Source organism: Centroberyx affinis, unplaced genomic scaffold (assembly GCF_046629955.1).
Source record: "Centroberyx affinis isolate AG114_WGS23_722 - 3 ecotype Tasmania unplaced genomic scaffold, CSIRO-AGI_Caff_v1 ptg005860l_1, whole genome shotgun sequence".
NCBI lineage: Eukaryota > Metazoa > Chordata > Actinopteri > Beryciformes > Berycidae > Centroberyx > Centroberyx affinis.
In genome coordinates, this window is record NW_027282972.1 from 8,199 (window position 1) to 17,500 (window position 9,302).

General features: G+C 42.0%; 1 protein-coding gene across 1 annotated transcript in view; it reads left to right on the plus strand.

The window, feature by feature from the left end:
• The first annotated feature begins 5,888 nt into the window (after positions 1 to 5,888).
• LOC139667897 (SH3 domain-binding protein 5-like) overlaps positions 5,889 to 9,302 on the plus strand; it is a 27,479-nt gene continuing 24,065 nt past the window's right edge. Inside the window, exon 1 of the mRNA XM_071547381.1 lies at positions 5,889 to 5,999. The gene's annotated coding sequence lies outside the window, so the exon portion shown is untranslated. The remainder of the gene's footprint in view (positions 6,000 to 9,302) is intronic.

Consider the following 9,302-nt stretch of genomic DNA (forward strand, 5'->3'; position numbering starts at 1 on the left):
ATCAATTTGCTGGGGACCCCCTGGAATGCCCTCAAGGACCCCTGGTGGTCCCTGGACCCCACGTTGAGAACCACTGGTTGCCAGTTTGAATCCCTGGATTGCCCTGGAAAATTTTGGAGGGTGTTGGTGAAAAACCGCAATCCTCTCTGGATCAATAAAGGAAAAAAAAACAACATACATAGCAATGAATTTGAGGAAGAAATGAGGTGATGAGTCTTTGAAGTGTGAGCGTGTGGTGTTTTGGTCGTCATGGGGACGATGTGAAGGTGAGGGGAAAAGCTTTTTAGGATTTAAGGCTCGTTTCCCCCAGAGCAGCTCCGACTGAGACGAGACTCGACTGTTAACATCGAGCAGGAGTTTATCCTTCGTCCACCTCCTTCCTCTCTCTCTCTCTCTCTCCATCGTCTTTTTCTCCATTCCTTCCTTGATTCCTTCTCTCCTTCTTTCCTCCTTTCTTTCCTTTGTTAATTTGTTCCTGCGTTCCTTCCCTCCTGCTCTCTTTCCTTCTTTTCCTCGTTTGTCCTTTCCTTCTCTCCCTCCTTCTTACTAACTTTCCTTCTTGTATTCCTTCTCTCCTTCCTTAGTTCTTTTCCTCTCCCTCTTGCCATTCTTCTTTCCCTCCCTCCTTCGATCCTTCCTTCTTTTCATCCTTTTTTAATTATATACTGTTCTTCGTTCCTTCTCTTTCCTTCTCTCCTTCTAACTTTCTCTCCTTCTTTCCTTCCCTCTTTCCTTCCTCCGTTTCTTCTTTCTTCTTTATCTCGGTTCAGTCTTGTCCTTCTCCATCGTTGTGTCCTCTTGGAGCGACACTGTGGAAGTTCATATTTAGCTTGACTCATTGTTTACTTGCTAAATTAGTAACTCTCTCTCTCTCTCTCTCTCTCTCTCTCTCTCTCTCTCTCTCTCTCTCTCTCTTTCTTTCTCTCTCTCTCTCTCTCTCTCTCTCTCTCTCTCTCTCTCTCTCTCTCTCTCTCTCTCTCTCTCTCTCTCTCTCTCTCTGTGTGATACTGATATTCTGTATTTAGACTGAAGTCACTGATAGCCAATATTCTATTCAAATAGCTACAAATGTAACTGTTTTCATGCAAAAAAAAGACAAGTATTCAGTCTTTCTTCCAGATTTTTCTTCTCATCAGGGTGAAAAGCCTCTGAAACAGCATTTAGAGCTTCATGGGACACTAAAACTCTCCACTGAATCCCAGATTAATGAAATTCTTTTAGGGTTAGCAGTTTCTGATTGGAGTTTTTACTCCTTTCCTGCATTCCCTTTCTGTTTCACATCACTGTAGCTCATTTTCCAGCTTTTATCACGTTATGAGATATTTGATGTTTTTAAATATTTTGAAACAAACGCTGTCTAAATATCACGAGGCAGTCCTAGTAAAGTAGAGGGTCCCAATTTAAAGCCATAATTGTACAAATCGAGCTTTATTTCCAGTTTATTTTTACAAACTATAGCGGGTGGAAGTGTCTTGTTTTGGTTTGTCTGTTGGCTTGACCGGGTTGTGATTGACAGGAGGAGGCGGGGCCTAACACAACCACAGAGAACATACGTATTAGTACGACACAGTGACTAGAACTTCTTTCAAAAGTAGTAAAAGTTTATAGCCTGACACTCACCGGCTGATATCTGATATTTAATAAAAGGACAGTATTGGAAAATCAATATATCGGTCTACCCTGCTCTCTGTTTTCCTCACATCTCTCTTCATCACTCATCATCCTCCCTCCTCTCTCCCTCCCTCAGCATCGCTCTCCATTACATTTCCACCTCTTTCTCTTGAGGAAAAATGGAAAATCTTGTGCACAATCAAATCCGCCCGGTGCCAGATCCATCAAAACAAAGGGGACTGGGTACAAAAATATGCGGAGAAATCTTTATTGCATTTATTGCAAGAAGGCAGAGCGAGGGGGAGAAGGAATCCATCTTTCAGACATCTTTCTCTTCCTCCCTATCTTTCTTCTTCTTCTCTCTCTCTCTCCACGGAGAGCAGAGGTGGATGTTGCATTATCGAGGCGTTTATCTCGCTGCGCGCCAGTTAAGAAAGTGTGTTTTCTCTGTTTAAGAGTCTAGTGAATAATTGAAGCGCGCCCGCAGAGCCAGATCGCCCTTTCCCCGGCTGAGAGAGAGAGAGGGAGAGAGAGAGAGAGAGAGGGAGAGATGAAGAGAGAGAGAAGGAATCGCAGCTTCGTTTCATAACTTGTGCTTTACTTACAGCGCGCTACTTTCCTCTGGAGGCCGGACTCATTTAAAAATTGCATAGGCAGCGTGCAGAGTGATTAAAATATGAATGTGAAGTGAGAGAGAGAGAGCGAGGGAGGGGAAGAAAGAGGGAGAGAGAGATGAGTGACAGTGATGCTGAGAAGGATCCCGATGGAGAGAGAAAGAAAGGGAATAGGCAGAAGTGGAGGGAGAGAGGGAGATGGATGAAGTGGTGGGAAAGGGAGTGAGACAGAGAGAGAGAGAGAGAGAGACAGACAAGTAGGGAAAGACGGAGAGAGGAATGGAGGGAGAGTTGGTGAGAGAGAGAGAGAGAAAGGGAAAGAGAGACAGTGAGAGGGAGATAGATGGAGAGTTATAGAGAAAAACGGAGCGATATAGATGAGACAGAGAAAAGACAAATGGAGGAAGAGAGACAGCGAGAGGGAAAGAGAGATATAGACAGGGAGTCGGAGAGATGGAGGGAGGGAGATGGAGGGAGAAAGACAGGGAGTCAGACAGGGAGATGGATGAAGAGAGGGAGAGAGAGGAGAGATGGAGAGAAATGGAGGGAGATGGCAAGAAAAGGAGATGGAGAGAGATGGAGAAAAGGAGAGAATGATGGAGAGAGAGAAAGACAGATTAGAGGGAGAGAGAAAGTGGCAGATAAAAAGAGAGGGAGAGACGGATGAAGACAGAGAAATGGAGATAGGAATGAAAGAGATGGCAAGAGAGATGGATGAAGAGAGAGACGGACAGAAATGGAGGGAGAGAGAGAAGGAGAAAGACAGGGAGTCAGAGGGAGGCGGATGAAGAGGGGGAGAGGGAGAGAGAGATGGACAGAAATGAAAGGAAAAAGATGGCTAAAGGGAGAAAGACAGCAACCAAGAGAGAAAGATGTAGAGAGAAACTCATAGAGAGATAAACTTGCACAGAATGAGAGAGAACAAAAATGGAGAAATGAGAGAATTAAGCATGGTGTTGTTTTCCTGCTGTTGGCTGAATGCAGAAGTGATCCGCTGTGGCTCTGACACCTTTTCACACTAGATTAAGGGAAGCAGGAACAACACAAGCTGTCACCTGTGACGAGCTGAGAGGAAAACAGGTTTCTGGTAGATGTTTGTTCAACCTGAGAACACAAATCATCCATGTGTCCCTGGTAGATCATTTACTCTCCATGCTAACACTTTAGCTTACACTATGTTGAGTGACAGTAGGCTCCATGCTATTACATTAGCATACACTATGTTGAATGACAGTAGCCTACTAGCACTACCCGAATTTCCCCAGGGGGATTAATAAAATGATATCTCATCTTATCTATCTATAATCTTATTTTATCTTATCTTATCTTGTGAGAAACGTGAGAAAATAATAACTTCTAGCAGCTTTAAAGCTACATGGGAAGTAATCTTAAATGATATATGGCCAAGTCTGGAAGTTTTGTGAAGGAGATTGGTAAAATGTATTGGAAATATAATACAACTTGATATACTGTTTGAACCAGCAGGGACTACTTTCCCTGTTTCCGTAGGAAGTGAAGGCAGTGGCTGATGGGAGACAGAGTACAGCTAATCCCTGCACAGCAGATGAATTCATGGTTGCTCACTTGAAATAGTTCCAAAAAACAAACGTGGCTACATCAGCTATACTATAGACTTAATGATATCTATGGGTCATATGATAAAAAACCACTGACTTATTTTATATTACTGAAAGGTCAGTCTTCTTACTTTGGATAATGCTATAGTTTATGCTAAAGTGTTTGCATGGAGCATCGGAGCCAACGATCTACCGGGGACACATGGATGATTGACCAACATGATAAGTTGACCAACAGACCAATCTCCTAAAAACTTGGTGTATTCCTTTAATAGTCCCTTAGAAAAACTCTAAAAGTCGGCTATTATCAACATCACATTTCCACTTTTCTCTCTCACCCTTTTCCCCCTCTATCTCACATTTTACTTCTTCATCTTCATCACTCCAGTCTCTCCATCTTTCCTCCCTCCCTCCTTCACAGTTACTCTTCGTATCATTTTTTCTCCTGTCTCTCTCTTTCTCTCTGCATATTTTCTCCTCGCTCTTTGCGTCACCTCTCTTTCCTCCTTTCTGTCCTTCCTCCTCATTCTCCTCTCATCTCTCTCCCTCTGTCATCCTCCCTCTCTTCCTTCAGAGTGTTTTGAAAGATTTGGCTTTGAACGCCGGCTGGAGGATGACGGCGTTGATGTTTTTCTTGCCTGTAGCCGACACACTGGCGCGGCAGAGAAAAACAAGACGGAGAGAGAGAGAGAGAGAGAGAGAGAGAAAGAAAGAGCTGAGGAGAATAAAATGACTTTTTCCTTCTTTCTCTGGAGGGGTTTGTGAAGGAGGAGAGGATGGACGGATGAGAGCAGGGCAATATTTAGTAGTTCGTCATGTAGTTTTTCTTCTTCATTTGTTGTTCTGCGTGTAGAAAAACTGAAACCACACTTTGAATTGAAGAACACTTTTATTTTCTCTTTTTCTTTCCCTTTTAAGGAACAGGATAGTCACACAAAGTAATTTACAGAAAACAAGGCACGCAAATAGAGATCAAGACAAAATAAAACCAGGGAACAAGAGATGGAACCAGTACATTAGATTAGATGAAACTTTAATGATCTCTTTGGCAAGTTGGGACATAGCAACTGCAGAGACTAAGATACAGATAAGAACAGAGCAAGTACAGAGTGTTGAGGATAATACAAGAAAGACTGCAAGACTATTCCAAGTGTATGCATGTCCTGTTTTTGTCTTTTCTCCTTAAATGACTGCTAGTGTTTGGCTTTTGTGAGTCTAAGGTCAATCTGTGACTGAAGCATGATTTCCTGAGTCAGTAGTAAATGATTTCCCACGCTGACTGAACCCGCTGCACCGAAGTGAGGCTGACATGCTTGTTCCTTTTAATAATCCATAATATCAGGAGAGTTTCCATTTTACATTAATGTTTTTGTCATTTCGCTGGCCATCTTATCTGTAGTGATTTCCACTGAGTGCAACAGTAGAATAAGCCTGAATTCCTAGATCAGCAACATTGTAAGCAGCCAATAGTAAGCAGGTCAGGGGTCAGAGGTCACAACACCCCGATAATGGATATGATTTAGGGTTCCTACACAGCTGTGAAAAGGATAGAAAAGTAGGAAGGATGATTTTGGAAGCTTACACATCTTGCAAAGTATGCAAAAGGGAAGAACTTTGAAAAATCACCATGATGTTGTAATTTGATTGCTTTATATATATATATTTAGATATTTGTCTATAGCCAAAAGTGTCTGTGTCCAGTTTTTGAAAGAATGAGGTCTGGAAATGTGTGGACTTTTAAACTGGAAAATGTGTAGGAATCCTGTTTACTGGGAAAATGTTCATACTGATTTTCTTTTAACCCCGCAGCATTTGAATTATGAAAGAATCCTGGCTATTATGAGAAGAAAAAAGGCTCCTTTGATATATATATATATATACAGTATATATTTATTTTTCTTCTTGACTAAAGTAGACCAAGCAGACTGCCAGATGTATTTACTGACAGTGAGGGATGGAGAGGGGGGCGGGGGGGTGGGATAGATGGAGAGAGAGAGAGAGAGAGAGAGAGAGAGAGAGAGAGCGAGCACGTGTAGGATGGGATTCTTGTGGCCAACGTGACACGCCGACCCACTTCTTGCAGGAGGAGGATGAGGAGGAGGAGGAGAAGGAGGTAGAGAGGGAAAAGAATGACTTCACTGTTTGGCCTCCTGTTCACGACACACGAAAGAAACGTGCAGATCTTCACGGCGTGTGGGTAGGAATCACAACACAGTCCATATACAGCAGGGATGAGACAATTTGCTTCTCTCACAATACGATTCGATACACGATATGAGGTTCACGATTCAATACAACCACGATATGACAAATAATAAATAAAGGTTCAGTGATGACAAAGTCTGACTGTGCAGAATTCTGTTTATTTCTGAGCCACAAATCTTTCTAGCGATGCCATTGGCTCGCTAGAATGTAAACAACAATTTTAAAAATGTCATTACAAAGTGACAATAATATAATTTGGATGGAGAGCTTGTGAAACTGTGATGGTCAAGCGTCTCACCTGTGATTACTACAGCAGAATAACATGGAGCTGATATCACCATTCATGTTCCTGACCCACCGTACGGATTGACACATTTTTGCATTGCGATATATTGAATTTCGATATATTGTCTCATCCCTAATATACAGTACAAATCATGCAAAATCACATGCTAAATAATCAAATGCAAGGTGAAACTGTAATTCTCCAACAATATTCCCTAAATTATTTATTTATTATTATTTTACTTGGTATTTCTTCTGCATCATTTTAATCTATACAACGGAATTGTGTAGGCAAGGCAAGGCAAACTTTATTTATATAGCACGTTTCATACACAAGGCAAATACAATGTGCTTCACATAAAACAGAAAAAAAATACATAAAATGACATTAAAAACGAACAGAAAGAAAGATGTTGAGCAGTCGCTCTCGCACTGGTGACACCTCAGGTCAGCCAGTATAACTTCTCTGAGAGTGACTCCCTCAATTCTTCCTCTCAAAAAGGAAATCAATTTATATGAGATCTTGTAGGATTCTTCGAAGGAGCCTAGAGTCTTTCCAGTGGTCTTACCCCACCCTATAGGCAGGCCCCACAGCCCCTATAGGACTTGTAAATGTTCCTGTAGAACAATACACAGATCATCTAAACAATTACAATTATAAACTTCAAGAAATCCTTCAATTCTCAATACAGGTTGGATCACGATAACTCAGTGTTATTATTTGATCGTGATAAGATGAAATATGCTCGTTTCCCAGCTCTGTTGTACAGGAAAACAGAACCTTACATACAGTGAAATACATTTTTGGGTCACTTTTCATCGGTTTATTCGTTCATCCGTCCGTCACGCACGATACCTCGGACACCGCTGATCCAATTTTGACCAATCAGTGGACAACACACACACACACATCTGTCTTCAGGTCTTACAGCATGCAGCAGTGTGGCGGACACAGCAGACACAGCAGACACAGCAGACACATGACGGCAACAAGGACGAGGCTGTTGGGGCTTCTGCTGCGCTGGCATGCCGCTGTCCGCCGCTAATGGGATTACAGCGAGCACGCAGTGATGTCAGAAGGTCTGGACAGAAGGCTCCGACCGATACCGGGGGTTTGAGAGCCGATACCGATGTTTTTCTGCAATTGATACGGCAGATTACAGTGTTTTACAGCAGTTTTTCTTGGAATTGGCCGCCGATACCTTCGCTAACGAAGCCAAAATCTGTTCAGGTTAACTGAGCTGACTGTTCTTAGGGCTGGGCGATATGGACAAAAGCAAATATCACGATATTTTTGACCAAATACCTTGATATCGATATTGTGACATTATTGTAGGGATGACTATTGGTGCTTTCACAAAATATTTACACAGTGAGATTTTTGATAAATAATCATCAGTAATGTGGATATAATGACTAAGTGGGTAAAAGCAAATAATAGAACAGCTAGATTAGTCTGGTAAGTTCAGAAAATGACATCACTTTACTGTAATGCAGCCTTTAAAACCAGGAAAAGACAACTCTTATGCCATATCACGATATTACGATATCCAAAATCTAAGACGATATCTAGTCTCATATCACGATATCGATATAATATCGATATATTGCCCAGCCCTAACTCTTCTCAAGCTACAAGTGTTTTGGAGTAGAGACTAGGACTAGTTGGACCAGAGACTATTTTCTTTACTTTCACCAATGAATGTTTTTACACCCACTCCACAGTTATTATATATTCATCCATGGGAGCCGTGGTTGCTGGGAGATTTGTGAAAAAACACTCAGAGACACGCACACCCGAATACTTCACTATTTATTATGTGCTTCACTATTTATTATGTGCTTCACTATTTATTATGTGCTCAATTAACTAATGTACTTTTGAAATACTCCAATTTACAGAATAGAATAGAATACCTTTATTATCCACACGTGAAAATTCACCTTGTTCTGGTCACATACAAGACATACAGGGAGTTGGACATACAGTAAACACACACGATTCATAGAATTAGAGGTACTGCTGTATGTGTGTGTGTTGCACATTTATTTGCCAATTATTGACTATGTATGTTTAGACTTGACTGAATGCATGCTGGAAGATTTGTGACACAGCTGCAAACCTGTTGACTCATCACTGGCTCTCCATCCTCAATGATTTCTAAATTCGTCCAGTTTCACCTTGTTTTTGGGTTGGGGCCCCCTGAATATAGTTCCCCCCCCCCACACATACACACACACACACACTAGCAGCGTCCCTGGGAGAGTGAGACACACAGACACAGAGAGCGACACAAATAGAGAGAGAGAGAGAGAGAGAGAGAGAGAGAGAGACAAACAGACAGAGATGCAGATAAACAGTGTGAGTTTATACAGTAACTCAGTTGACCCAAAGTAGGTCAGTAGAATCCATTTCCCATCAGATTTAGCATAAACCGCTTTAACTCCACTGCTGCTGTTCATGCTGTTGTTGTTCTCACCAAGCCGAGCAGATCTGTCACTCTTTATACCGCCGGCTTATTCTTTTTTTTTTTTCCTACTTCCTGCTGAGGTCTGCTTCTAAGCAGAGGAAAGTTTCCAAACTTTAGGAAACTTTTAGAAATGGTTTTAAAACTTTCTGATAAGCAGAGAGAGAGAGAGAGAGAGAGATGAGCTGGGATTTGCTCCAGCGCAGCGGTGATGATTCGACATGTTTGCATTAATGGTTTTGGAGACGTTAGACATAATTTACTGTACTTAACATTTGCATGCACACACACACACACACACACGCACACACACACACACACACACACACACACACGCACACACACACACAAAACCACCTTAGTTTGGGTTAAAGCCAGTGCTGTCGGCTCCAGCTAACAGATTAGCAGAGGAAAGGAAAGGATTAGCTTGGTGCTGTTAACACCATCTCACACACACACACACACACACACACACACACACACACACACACACACACACACACACACACGCGCACACACACACACTCCTTTTTTCTCTCCCT